This window comes from Myotis brandtii, unplaced genomic scaffold (genome assembly GCF_000412655.1).
Source record: "Myotis brandtii unplaced genomic scaffold, ASM41265v1 scaffold590, whole genome shotgun sequence".
NCBI lineage: Eukaryota > Metazoa > Chordata > Mammalia > Chiroptera > Vespertilionidae > Myotis > Myotis brandtii.
The window spans coordinates 2,278,735-2,294,264 of NW_005370224.1; positions in this window are offsets into that span (position 1 = coordinate 2,278,735).

Here is a 15,530-nt window from a genome sequence, read left to right on the forward strand (position 1 = left end):
AGTGGTGGCGGGAGCCTCTCCTGCCTCCTTAGCAGCACTAAGGATGTCCGACTGCAGCTTAGGCCTGCTCCCCGCTGGCAAGTGGACATCCCCCGAGGGCTCCCGGGCTGCCAGAGGGATGTCTGACTGCCAGCTTAGGCCTGATCCCCCAGGGAGCGGGCCTAAGCCAGCAGGTAGCCATCCCCCGCGGGGTCCCAGACTGCAAGAGGGCACAGGCCGGGCTGAGGGACCCCCCTGCCCCCAAGTGCACAAATTTTTGTGCACCGGGCCTCTAGTATTAAATATTTTAAGATTATATTGGTTTATGTGTTTCTTTTCCATATTATCTACTCTTTAAATTTTCTCTCATAAATGTCAGGCCTTTTCTTGAGAACAAGCCATTACTCAATTTGGTTTTCCCTGCTTCTCATCCTTGCTAAAGAGATGACATCATTGAGGCACTATTCAATTCCTATTTCACTATGAACATTCCAGGATATTCAGCCCTTTTTCATGTTCTGAATGCCTGTTTCTTGAGGAATCCTATATCAGGGCAGCCGGAAGTTATGAATAACTGTATGTATACTCTGGTCAGACATGCCTCACTTTGCATTCCAGTTCTGATTCTTCAATTATGCCACATAAAGAAGTAACATGCCAGATTCCTCATCTCTAAACTCAATAATTCCTCAAAGTAATGTTACAAGAGGTAAATAACATGTTGTTTGCAATTCAGTGTACATATTTCCTCACTTTCATCCAATGCAAGTAAATGGTTACTACTCCATTAGTTGTGGTAAAAACAATAGCAAGAATTGGAAGAGGACTGTTTTTAACTAAGGATCTTGAGGCTCATCATTTAATTTTACTAAGACCAAACGTAGTAACAGAGCTGGAAATAGAATTAACGTTTTCAAGCCACTGGTTTTGTGGTCTTAAGGTTCCCTAACCATCAATTTGGAAGCCTCTGGATAAGAAGCAGTGCCACACAACAGATAGAGAACAAACTTTGTAGTCTGAAATTTATGGAGTTAAATCCTGCCTCCAAAATGTGTAAATGTTATGACCATGTATAACTTACTTTATGTCTCTAGCAAATTTCTTACTAGTGTCTACTTCATAGGACTTGTTTGAGTTTTACACAACATATTCCATATATATAACAAGTGTCAAGCCATAACACATAGGAGGGGCCAAAGTATTAAGAGAGAAGGAGAGTGCCTTTGGACTCAAAGATCAGAAAAGGCAGTGGAAAAGAAACAGCATCATCTGTGGGTGGGTATGATTTGAATACCCAAGAATTTCCTACCTGGCCCAGAATCCCAATACTGGTTTCATCTGGGGAGCAACTTGTTTAGGATAGCATGACGAGGAAATTGTGAAGAATGTCAGAAGAAAGCAGAAAGATGTTTTCAGAGAAACATCCATGTGAGAGAGACACATGGATTGGTTGCCTCCACTTGCATCCCGACCAGGGCCAAGGATCCAGCCTGCAACTGAGGTATATGTCCTTGATCAGAATCAAACCTGGGACCCTTCAGTCCATGGGCTGATGCTGAGCCAAACCGGCTAGGACTATTCACCATTTCTTTAATGTGTTTACATTTATATTTAGGAAATGACATATAGTAATTAAGTTTATAACTCTGCCAAAACTTTAAATCGAATTTGTTAAAAATATAGACTAAAAGTTCAGGTTGTTTTCAATTCTGGAACTAGAGAGTAGGCATCCATAGTCTGTGTGTGTGTGGTTGTATTTGGAACAATTTCACATTTTTAATATATTTTATTGATTTTTTACAGAGAGGAAGGGAGAGGATAGAGAGTTAGAAACATTGATGAGAGAGAAACATCAATCAGCTGCCTCCTGCACACCTCCCACTGGGGATGTGCCTGCAACCAAGGTACATGCCCTTGCCCGGAATCGAACCTGAAACCTTTCAGTCCGCAGGCCAAGGCTCTAAACCAGTTAAGGCAAAATTCCACTCTTTATGTGCCAAGTATATGCTGATAGTGCTTGTCTAAAAATAAAATTATTTTTTTTTTAATTCTATGGTATTATTTTTCCTGTTTTACACCAAGCTAGGCACTACCTAGTATTGACCTTTTACTTTTTATTGACAAGTAATACACCAGAATTGAGCATTTTGATTTTTAACCACTTAATGCTCCAATTTTCTTTTGATTTTCTAATTTTTAGAAGCATTTTCCAATTTTCATCAACCAAACATAGTTGACTGTTAATTTCTCCCTGAAAGACACTGGAAGATGGCTCCAAAATTAATGGTGTAAGACAAGTTTACAAACTGTAAGACTTTGAAGTGACAATTAGTGTGTCATTCTTTCTGAAAGAGCAGAGCACAGAACTGACTGCCACATTATAAGAACCTCTTGAGGCAAAATATGGTGTTTTTTTAGATGAGAAGACAAAAATTAAACAAATGTTGTCTTTCCCACCTCACTTCCCAAGTTTCATCAACACACATACTCACACACACCCATACACAATTGGGAGTTTTCCAGCAGCAAATTTCTTACTATTCTAAGAAATCAATGGCCAAGGGAATTATATTGTAATAAATCCTAAAATTCCACTTGAAAACATTTGCATTGACTAGCATAACTGCAGGGTATCAGGTCTGCATCCTGTGATGATTTCTGAACTCCTTAAAGTAAAAAATGTCAATGGTACTCAAAATTTGATGGCCAACTTGAGTAAGAAGCATCAGAAAGATGAACTAACATTTTTTTTTTCTTTTTGCTAGGTAAAATGGATATTCCAGTCTTGTTCCCAATATTAAGGGAAACACTTTTAGGTTTTTCCCATTGTTCATCAGCAATATTGATTCATAATTTTGTTTCTTTGTAGTGTCTTTATTTGATTTTGGAATTAGGATAATGCTGGCCTCATAAAATGACTTTGGGAGACTTCCCTCCCCTTTAATTATTTGTAATGTTTTGAGAGGAGAGGTGCTAGTCCCTCTTTTTATGTAAGGACTTCTGTTTGCTAGGAGTTTTTTATTACTTATAAGTTTCATTAGTTGTAATCAGTCTATTCAGATTTTCTGATTCCCACAGATTCACTTTTGGAAGATTGTGTTTCTAGGAATTTATCCATTTTGTCTAGATTGGCCAACTTGTTGGCATAGAGTTTTTTGTAATATTTTATTACAATCCTATGGTGTATTTCTGGAGTATCTGTTGTTACTTCTCTTTCATTTCTTTCATTTCTGATGTTATTTATTTGGGTCTTTTTTTTTTTTTCTTGATGAATCTGGTTAAAGGTTTGTCAATCTTATTTATCTTCAGGCATCACTTAGAGCTCCGTCCAAACTGCTATTTTAGGTTTTTAAAGTGTTAGAGCTACAGATTCCGCAAAAATTATAACACAGATTATAGTGGCAGAGGACTTGGGTCAGTCAGATTAGTTGCATTCCACACTGGCCTTTTCTCTTTAATGAAATAAGGAACAACTTTTTAAAACTTGAACATCAGTTTACATAGCTATAAACTGTAAATAATTCACAGATTTGGAAGAATTGAAATAATTAAATTATACAATAGATTTCTCGCACATAGCATATTGTTGGGGTCCATAATGAAAGATGCACCTATGCTAAGATGAGGAAACAATGCTGTTATAAAAAAAGTAGAATTTGTTTTGGGGGTGTAGGGGTCGGATCTTCTTTATTAGAGCAGATTTTATCCTGGAGAATGCCTTTGTGGAAAAATACATGGTCTTTTCTAGGGATCATTGGGCAACAATAATTTCAGGGGATACATTTCCAGATTCTCAAATTTATACATAATTATTTTATTCTAAAGTTGAACTTCCCAAGAAAGTATTTGAGGTCAATTCTCCTGTTTGTGAGCTGTTTTTCACCCGACAAAAATCTATAACTCTCTATGGTCCATTACACAGAATTTAAAAACTTCTAGATATTGTAACATAGAGGGTGTAATGATAATTTTTATTTAATGACCTTGACTCTTCCATCCCCAGAGTACTCTAAAAGAGCGCATTACTGCTAAAGGAGGGTCCTAAGAAAGCAAAGCAAAGATAATTAAAGAATTGAATCCAGAGGTGCTTTATTTTATTCAAACCAAAAACTCACGTCAAGACTGTGACTTTATCTTCTATTCCCCTAATTACCTATCTCACTATCTATATACCTACCTCAATGAAAAGTCAGAGTGAGATATTGTAAGGTTGAGATATATTAGCACTTTTATTTAAATTTAAAGATAAAGTTATATTTTTTTCTCACAGGAAGATGGTTGTAATCGGGCTGATTATTTTGACATTGATTGTTCTATATATATAAGTCCTGCAGAGCTCATTAGGTTAAATGGTACTCACACATTTTTAAAAAAATGACAATGAGGGAAGTTGATGAAAAGCACTGTTTCATGGTAGCAATGAGTAATATTCACCCATGACATCATAAACTAATAGAAAAATGTCCAGATCCATCCATTTCATTAAAATATGTAGTTCCAATGAACTTTTGCATTTTCTATTTAATATTATTTATCATAATGATCTTTTTGTATTATTTTGATCAATTGTATATTAGTGATAATTATAATAATAACTCAATTGGAAAGAAGTTTTAATTTCTTCTTAGTGTTTCATAGTCAGAGAAATAAAATATTAAAGTGCATTTTATATACATAATTGTGTTGCAGAGAAAGGTGATAGGATAATCAATAAAATACTTCCAAGCATAAAAATATATTAAATGATAAAATTATCTGGGGATGTATAATGGAAATATAACTTCATAGAGAATAAAAACCACTGAAAATTTTAGCACTGCTAAAAAATTGTATTTCATCTGTTTTTATAATAATGGCAGCTTTCAAATAACAATATTTTGATTCCATGAGAGAGAGTTAATAAATTTAACAACTTTATATTGAAATGTCAACATTTATAATGCACTTATTTTATACCCTGTATCATAAGTATAAGCTTATGATGAAAACTTTTAATGTCATCTTAAGTATTTGGGAGAGTAAATAGTTTGTCAAAAGTTTCTTAGTAGTACCTGAGCAAAAAGTTTGAGAACAACTGCCATAAATTACTTATCAGGTATCCTAAAGGAGCATAGGGAATTCTTTGGAAACTGCCCCCTGCTTTCTTCTATAGAACCAAACATAGTTTATGCACCTGTTTAATTTTTTATTTAATAAAATTTGGAAGATTTGGATAGAAAGACTTATTTTCCTCACCTGCACCTATTTAAAATAACATCAATCCATATTTTCATTATATGAAAAAAAAAGCTGGGAAAATTGAATATATAATGAAATTATTATAGTGCAACTGTGACCTCAGAAGTTATTAGGAACTGCATGTTAATTGCCCTCTCTGTAATTGCTCTGGGCAGGAACCTATATTTATAAATTAAAGGACATGTATTCTATGTCATGCTAAAGAGCAGCTCCATAGCAGTGTTTAGGAAAAGAAAGTCTACTGGTTTGGATGTCTTGATAGATCCTCTATTTTTGTGAACTATCTATTTAAGGCATTTTGATATCTATAATCATCAATTCTTCCAAAACATGTTGGAACCATTTAAGGTTCTCAGTTGTGTCTAGGGCTTATTCTTTACATGTACATGGTTCCTGAACACTGCGTTAGAGAATCTGCCTATCACCTCTCAGTCAAGTCTAGATCAGAACGCCCTGTTTCTCTTCCCTGCCTGAAATAAGAATTCCTCGTCATATATTAATTTTAGTACCACCAATCTTTGTAACACTTTTATCTTGTTCTCATAAGACTCCTTTATTTAAGTCATTTAAAATTCTATTGTACTATTCTATAGAACTATACTGTTTGCCACTTCATATTTTTATAAAGGGTTATACTTCATCCTCACATACACACAGAGAGGAGACAATGAAAGCAAAACATCATTTCCAGTATTTTAAAATGTTTTTGATCTTTCATAATATTTAAGGGAGTAGACATTCAATAAATCTCTAATGATGAATTGCTTGGTTCCATTTGCTATATTTCTTCATTGAATCTTCTAAGTAATTACCTCTTTTTTACTTGCTATCAGAAACTTCTTTAAAATGAATCATTTGAAATTAAACTACTAAGGATAATAATTTATGTCTACTGTCCATTGATAGCCTTGTTTTTAGAGAGACTTTAAATCCAAATAATGTAATTAGAGTTATTTCAAATTGGAAGTAGTATTGCACAAAACCTAACCTACCTTTCCTCATTTTATGGATGAATTGGAAGCCTTATAATTTATAGCCCCAAGGTCACAAAGCTAGTTAGTAAGACTGGTACACAGGCTTCTGACTTGTGATTAAGTGTTCTTGCTATAATAACATACTGCCTTTCAGACTGTAAACCAGAGCTTCCTTTTGATGAGCATGCTCTCAAACATATACCTCAAGCAGTTACTCATATGTCTCCTGCTTCCTTTTGCTTCTCTGTGAGTAATAAAAAATAAATTATGGATTGAAATTTGAAAACCCCAATGCACGACAATCAGTTATTAATAACACAGATACAGAGCAATTTCGCTGTCACACCTTGGAAGTTTTGTGGGCTTCTTTCCCTTTACTTCCTTTTTAGTTCCCTTAAGCTTATGGGAGATATCCAAATATAAATTAAGACCCCTATTCTTTTATGTAAGGTCTTTATTGTGAAAGATAAAACCATCTTTCTTTAAGAAAACTCTATATTTTAGGCCAAGGGACCATCTTCCAAACAAAGTGACAGATCCCATATTATAATAGTTATGATGGTAGAACTATTTTGACAGTTGAAGTAACAGCAGCAGATTTTATTATTGACTAGAGGCCCAGTGCACAACATTCATGCACTAGGGGGTGGGGGTCCCTCAGCCCGGCCTATGCCCTCTGACAGCCCAGGACCCCTCATTCCTTACCGCCCACCTGCTCACTGCTCCTTAGTGCTGTTGCGAGGCAGAAGAGGCTCCCGCTACCGCTGCTGTGCTGGCCCGCTGTGAGCCTGGCTTCTGGCTGAGCGGTGCTCCCCCTGTGGGAGCACACTGACCACCAGGGGACAGCTCCTGCGTTGAGCGTCTGCCCCTGGTGGTCAGTGTGCATCATAGCAACCGGTCGTTCTGATCATTCCACTTTAACAGTTGCTTAGGCTTTTATTATATAGATGATAATATGCAGAGTTAGAAGAAAAGAAGAATAGTGACATTCAATGGAACATTAAAGTAAAAAGATTGAAATAGAAGTGTAATTGAAATTAGAATGTAAATTTTTAGGCTAACTTTGAAGAAGGACTTGGAGCGGCTAGGCATAGCCTTAGCAGTCAAGAGCAGCATATGAAGTAGAGTCTAGCTACTTCCCATAAGATAAGGACCAGGGGTGACTTGGGTAATGATGGATCCAGAGACTTTAGCGTGACTTTCACTCTCACAGACTCAAGAGTAATTCTCCTGGTTGCATGGTAAATTCTCAGCTTGACTTTTCTTGCCCTTGCTGAAGTGGACGTCATGTGATATTTCGCTTATACCCCTCCCAGCAGCTGCCAATGAGCTTAGGGTGAGATGCAGCAATTCTAATCTGTATGTTGTTCAGAAAGGACTGGAGAGAATTTGAGAAATGGGTACTCTCTCTCTCAATAATTTTCCCAAATATGTGTCTTCTTCAAAAATATTAGGGTGCTATATTAACACAGTATTTGCTTGGATATGAAATATTTTAGAGAAAGAAAATAAAAGCAAGACTGTGAGACATAATAGGGAGGTAATTAAAAGGAGGCATTTTTTATTTTCTTGCTCCCCACCAACTCATGACACAGATTTCACACCTAGCTTCGCCTTCCCCCACAAATTACAGAATTTAACTAAGGTTCTCAAATGGGATGAGAGAAAAGCTAACCTGTGTTCTAGTTCAATTAATTTCAATAGCAGTTTTTTATGACTTATTTATATTAGCACCTTCCCAGATAACAGAAGTTTTCTAGAGAAAGTGGAATAGCTATTTTATTAGCAGTTTATAAATCTTATTATAGAACATGTGTTAAAGCCTAAAAATGAAAAGAAGAATATGGAAATGGTAACTTAAATTTGAGAAAATAGAATAGGTTCAATCTAACAAGGAGAAAGAAAATTTCCTGAGATTAGCCAAAATGAGTGGTTTAATATCTGAGAAATAGAAACACTTTGGTGGCTGGCCTTCCTTAAAGGCAACTTCTCACTTATTTTATTTTTTCACTTTACCAAAGATCTCTCACTCAATGCTCATCTTTGGTGTCAAAAATTTTGCCCTAAAAGGAAAAAAAAAACACCAACAACTCATTTTTTTTTCTTTTGATAAAACTGGGACTTATAAAGAAGAGGGAAAAATCCAAACACAATGGTATAAAGGCAAAGGTTTACAAAGAAAATGCACATTCTGTACACAGGAAACTAATTTAATAAGCAGGCTCTCCCTGCTAGCTTGCGATTAAACTAAATTGCCAGCCTAAACTTTTCTGTGCAGAATTTCAAATGTCAACACATTATATTGCGATTCCTCTTAATTTCTCACAAAGAAAATGCAAAATGAATTCATTATGCTGGAGTAAGTGGAAAAAATGATGAGTTTCTCCAGAAGAGTATGCAATGGGGAGAGATTGGGCAAGACGATTATATTGAGATATTTGAATAGCTGGCCATTAGCAAGAGCATCCCCATTACTCTGCCGATAATTATATCTCTTCTGCTATGACTTCCCAGTGGAATAATAGAATGTTCCCAGTGCAGAAGATAATGAAAAATACCATTCAGGTGGTACATATATGCCAGGAATAGAATGCAATATTTCTTTATTTCCTTGCTTTTTCTCCTCCTTAGCCCCCATCAGCCCTAACTCCTATACCTTGTCACTCTAATGGTGGACACCTACGAGATATAAGTTAATATGTGTTTGGTTGTTCCATGCTATGTATGGGGAGAATAAATGTATATTGAAAATGGAGATGGCAATGGAATATCATTCTTCCAACATAATTATATCCTGTGCTTAGAAAGCCCAGTGTTTTGCTGAGTAGATTTTTGTTACCTATTATGTAAATGACTTTTAAAACCCACTATGGTGCAGAGTGAAGGCTTTAGAGGGGATCTTAGAAGGAAAAAAAACACACTCTTTTATTTTCTTTGTAAGGAAATAAAAAAAAAAACAAGGTTGCATATGCTTCTAATTAATCCATCATTTTGCAGACACTTTTCATTTTAGCAATCAAGTGAAATTAAACAAACAAAGAGGGAGAAAAAAAATGAGATCAAACAATAACACCCACTCATTTTCAAGAACATTTTCCCTCCCTTTCCCCTGTTCTTTTCTCTCTTTTTTTCTCGTTTGAACGATTCATAAAACCTCTCGTGTGTTATTGCCACCTTATCATACTGTGGCATTTTTATTACTATTTAGTTTCAGTTTGGGGAAATCTTGCTGGGTACTGTATGTCTTCACAAATTCATTAATTTTACAGAAAACTCAATTTGCATCTTACTCACCCCCCTGTCTTGCTGCGCCACTGTTGTTTTAATTCTGGATCCTTGATTGAGAGTTTCATTTTCAAATCATGTACTAAGAAGGAAAGTTTCACCCAAACAACTTATGTTTGCATCCTGTAGAGGGCAGTGAAATGTTACAATGGTTTTACCCTCCATAAGGGTTAATTTGAGAACTGCTCATTTTTCTGAGTTTTGCCACTCACTGGCAGCCAGGACAAAGGAACAGCTAAATTACCCAAGGATACTATTTTTCCACTATTTATGTTTATAGTCAGGGAGGTATACTTCATTATGTGAATGTTTTCTGGTTAAAATTTTTACCTGGGAATGTATTCTGAATGCATAAAGTTAAAATATATGTGGACAAGTGGCTATGACTCAAACCACAGGAAACAAAGTATGTGTGTTCATGTTGCAGTGTTAGGATCCATACTCAATCTTTAGTTAATATCCAACCACAGTCAAAGGACTGATAAAATACAGTCAATGCTTAATGGTAATCTAACAAGAAATTAGGACCACTTCTAATGTAGAAGGTTTAATTTACAAACTGCAGGCACACACACAAAAAATTAAAATCACATTTATTTATAATTTGCATGTTTTATCATCAATATAGAACATTACTTAGTAGCTTAGTGCAATGATGAACATTATTTTTTTTTTATTTTAATTAAATTATGTGTATATGTTTTAGGAAATGTCTGGTTCCAAAGAGAATTTAAGATATTTCAGCCTGTTGATCTCTAAACTAAACAAAATTTAAATTTAGTATAACACAAAGTATGTGGTTGTATATAGTATGTTTGTGTGAATATATACTTTTGGTTACTTATAATGACATATACTCAATTTATTGTGTATTTTAAATATCCTAACATAAGAATCTTATTAATTACTAGAGGTCCGGTGCATGAAATTCTAGCACAGGTAGGGTCCCTAGACCTGGCCAGCGATCAGGGCCCTAACATAAGGATCTTATTAATTACTAGAGGTCCAATGCATGAAATTCTATCACGGGTAGGGTCCCTAGACCTGGCCAGCGATCAGGGCCAATGAGGGCCTTCTGGCTGCTGGCCAGGGCCTTCCTTCATTCTGCGCTGCCCCCGGTGGTCAGCACATGTCACACTGAGCGATTGAACTCCCGGTCTCTCAGTCAAACTCCTGAGGGGACACTTTGCATATTAGCCTTTTATATTATAGATGTGATAGACATATAGCATACCTTTGTGCTCAATGCACAATGAAAAATGCCATGATATAACTAAATGCTTTGTCAAGTCTCAAATCTATATAATGAAGTCAGTGTCATTAGTGATTGATTGAAATCTATATACCACACTCTGGCATATAGGCAGAAAAAAAGCACAACATTTTAATTTATACAGCATATAACAACACACTTCAACTTAGCTTTACTCTGGATTGGACTACCATAGTTATCTCCTGTTTTTATTCTCCTTTCTCTCTTCCAATGACTTTTAATTATATTTTCAAATTGTTTCCTTTTTTCTTAGAGATGTCAAAACCTACCTCTATGGTCAAGATCTTGACTGCATCTGAATTCTTGAGTTTCTTCACCTTGTGTATGTTTTTGTTTTTTTGTGTTTGTCATTTTCTTTTAGACTGTCCATACTGATTCCATTCTAAAGTCTCACTTCCTGAGCCTCCTGTTACTTTTCCAATATTCAAATTTACTAAGTTCCTAGGGCAGAGGGAATTTCCTCACAGCCTGAGGTACATCTTTCATTAAGCAGCAAGTACTCTCCCAGGAAGGTTTTCTTTCTTCATTCTAATATCAGATTCTTATGTGATCTTTCTAATTGTATTAGTTTTGGATAATCTAATATTTTTTAAATATATATTTTATTGATTTCAGAAAAGAAGGGAGAGGGAGAGAGAGATAGAAACATCAACAATGAGAGAAAATCATTGATCGGCTGCCTCTTGCACATACCACACTGAGGATCTAGCCTGCAAGTTGAGCATGTACCCTGACCAGGAGCTGAACCATCACCTCCTGGTTCATAGGTGGATGCTCAACCACTGAGTCACCCTGGCCCAGGTACAATAATCTAATATTGGTTTTTCTTAACTATTTTAATAGTAAATTTCTTTTTCTAAGCCTTTGAATCAAAACTTTATGTTGACTTAGAATTAGATATGCTATTGCATTCTGATTTCAATTGTACCTCTGACAGCTTAAATTTGAGTCCTGCTATAAATGCTTAGACCCAAGTGAGTTCTCCATCTCAAGGTCTGACTTATGATATAGGAGCTTACTCATTCTGTACACTAGAGTAGCTTGGAATTCCAAGGACATTTATCCAAGAGTTGCCTTCAACCAGTGAGTATATAAAAGCTCTCACCTTCCATCCTTTAGGGAGTGAAAGTTTGAGTGATATTGTAGATGTGGTCACAGCCTGTGTGATCCATAGTAGTCATCTCAAAGGCTCACTGAAATTCACTTTTCCACTTTTCCTAATTAATAGTCACTGATCCCTTATTCCTTCATCTCTTAATTGAACTACTTGTACAAAAGTCCTTGACTCAAAGTAAGATAGTCTTCTTAAAATACAAGGAATATAGCATGTGACAATACTATGAGATGGTGACATGTTTAGATGGCTCCCAATTACAGATTTCATAAAAGTTTGAAGTATTGACTGGATTATTTGAGACACAACATAGCATTTGATATCCTCATCTTCTAAATATTATCAGTTTGCAAATAGACTCATTAATTATTATATAAACAGAATTATAAAATTCTGAGTTATATAAATATTGTTTTTACTAGGTGTACAGTGATAAAATTATGAATGTTATTTTGTAGGATAGCAAAAAATAAGTATGGCATACTTTAAACTTTAAAAGAAAAAAGCATCTGTCAAATCTCACTAGAGGAAAAAATGGTAAAACCTTTAAATTCTAACTTCAAATTGTTAATGAAATCTTTATATTTTTATAACAATTCACTTCAGAAAATTTGGCATTTATTAACTTATCTAAATGTCTCTGTGTGGATATTGATTCAATATTTCAAAATATCTTTGGTGAAAAAATACCCAGAAAGAATTCTCACTTTGTGGGAGAGAATATCAATAGAATGACTGCCACACAGTATAAATATTTGTGGTGGGAAAATGTTCACTTTAGAAAGTACATAAGTTTTATGTATTATTAATTCTTTTAAACTTTTATTGGTTTGTTTCAGCTTTATTGAGGTGTAATTGACAAATAAAAATTCTATATATTTATGATATTTTTATGAAACTTTCATATCTAGCTCATGGGATTGTAAAATTGTATAAGCATTTCATTAAGTTAGATATACATATTAAACCTATGATCCAACCATTATACTTACAGGTATTTACCCAAGAGAAATGAAAGCATGTGTACATGGAAACAAACGGGTGTGCAACTGTTTATAGCAGCCTTGTTCATAACAGCTCCAAATTGGAAAAACACAAATACAGGCAGTCCTCTGGTTACGTCGGACTTGACATACATCGTATTGTGGCTATGTCACCATCTCCCATTTATTTATAAAAAAAAGTTCCATCATTTCGACATATGTACATATGTGCTTTATGTTTTTTATTTATTTACCACAAGTAAAGGTCAGGAATTGTTATCTTTCTTTTTCTTTTTCTTTTTTTTTTACTGTTTCACTTCATTACTGCTGTGTATGTGCCCCCATGTGAGTGACGTAGGTGCTTATGTAGCTGGGTTCCGACTTACAGAGTAAATTGCGTTACGTCGCGCTGTAGAAATGAATCTCTGATGTAACCCAAGATCCTACTGTATTCATTGACCATAAAATGGCTAAATAAATTATAGTATAACTAGAGGCCCAGTGCCCGAAAATTCATGCACAGGAGGGGGGGGTCTCTCAGCCCAGCCTGCCCCCCTCTCACAGTCTGGAAGCCCTTAGGGGATGTCCTACTGAAAGCTTAGGCAACTGAGCCAATCAGGGGAAGGCGCCACCCCCATCATCTCGCCACTGCTGCTGCTGCCAGCCACCACAGCTGCCTGCTCTCAGCCCTTGCAGCTGCCTTAGCTGGCTGACCTTGGCCCTCACAGGCACTGCTGCTTTGTCCAGGAGGATGTCAAGAAGGACTTTCGGCTGTCCGGTCTAATTAGCATATTATGCTTTTATTATTATAGATTATATGATGAGATACTACTCTGTAATACAAAGGAACAAATTACTAGTATGTGCAACAAAATGAATAAACTTCAAGTTATTATGATATAAAGGAGGGAAGTGTTAGCTTTACAGTGGAGAAACCTCATAAACATCACCCGAGACAGGTGATTATAGTCAACATCAATAGTGATAGGTACATTTGATAATTTATACCCTTGAATTCTATAACAAAAATGCCACTTTACCTCTGTGGTTTTCCTCACCAAAAATTATAAGTCTAGTCTAATCATGTGAAAAGCCTCAGATAATCTATAATTGAGAAACATTCTACAGAATATCTTACCAAAAATCTTTAAAAACATCAAGGTCATAAAAACAAGGAAATTCTGAGAAACTGTCATATCAAAGAAACATAAGAAGACATGATGGGTACATTTAATGTGGTGTTCTGGATGGGATCCTAGAACAGTGAAAGGACTTACAGAAAAACTAAGGATTCAAATAAAAAGCAGCCTTTACTTAATCATAATGGATCAACTTTGGTTCTTTAATTGTAATAAATTCACCATACTTATCTATACTAATAAAAGGGAAATATGCTAATTAGACTGGATAGACCAGACGTCTTTCAGACATCCTTATGGATAAAGCTATGATGGCAGGGTCTGAAGCAGAGGCAGTTAGGGGTGATCAGGCAGGCAGGCAGGTGAGTGGTTAGGAGCTAGCAGTCCCGGATTGTGAGAGGGACAGGAATGCGGCCTAAACCTGCAGTCGGGCATCCCCTAAGGGGTTCCAGATTGGAGAGGATGCAAGCCAGGCTGAGGGACCCCACCCCATGCACGGGTTTTGTGCGCCAGGTCTCTTGTATTAATTATAAAGGAAATTGGATGTGAGGTATATAGGAATTCTCTACATAATTTTATTAATTTTTCTTTAAACCTAATACTGTTCTAAAAAAGGTTATAAAATAGTATGACATATATAAAAAAGCCAGCAACATTAATGCACATATTTTACAATTTAATTTAAATTGTAAAACAGATTAATCTTAAAACGAGGAATGTAGTTGCCTCTTGGGAAGAGAAGTGTAGATTGACCAGTCAAAGAACTTTCTGGGATGAAAATAAAGTTGTATATTTTGATAGGGGTAAGAATTACATGAATGTGATCATTTCCCCAAACTCATGGAATTGTACACTTTAAACCTGATCACTTAATGATATGTAAAACACACTTCTTCTTTTTTTAATGTTAAAAAAGTTACTGAGAGGCAATAATGAAGTATTCAAACCTATCTCTATTCAGCCCCCTTCTTTCTGATTTAGTTGTCATCCATCTGAAATGAGAATAGATGTTCTTTGCAGCTCTTCACCTTGTGAGATCTTTGTACAAAAGCCATTTGGTAAGTACAAAGGCTCATTGTGAGTGCGCAAGATGACTCACTGCCAATTGAACTTTTAAATAGGGAACTTTCCTCCAAAATCTTACCTCTTTTTGTTTCTTGATTTGAATACATGCCGACATCCTTCCCCTTGCTTCTGTGTTAAGTTCTCAAAAAGAAATGAACCCTTTCTATAGTCAGGATAAAAATTTCTCCTTATTATCATTTTAAAAAAACCACATATCATTGAACTCGATTTTATTAGTTTTCTTGTTACTATTTGTTACTCAAGTGTCCTTATAATTGTTCACATTTTTGTTCCCTGAAAAATAACTGTTGTGTTGAACTCCAAAGCTCTTATCTTTATATATGTACTCTAGATACATCTTGCCATTATTTGAGTTTCATTCTCTTTAGTATTTTAAGTGTCTATTTTAATGAAAAATATTTTTAAATGAAAGGAAAGGAGGAAACAAATGAAGAAGGGATGTGAGGAATGAAGATAGAA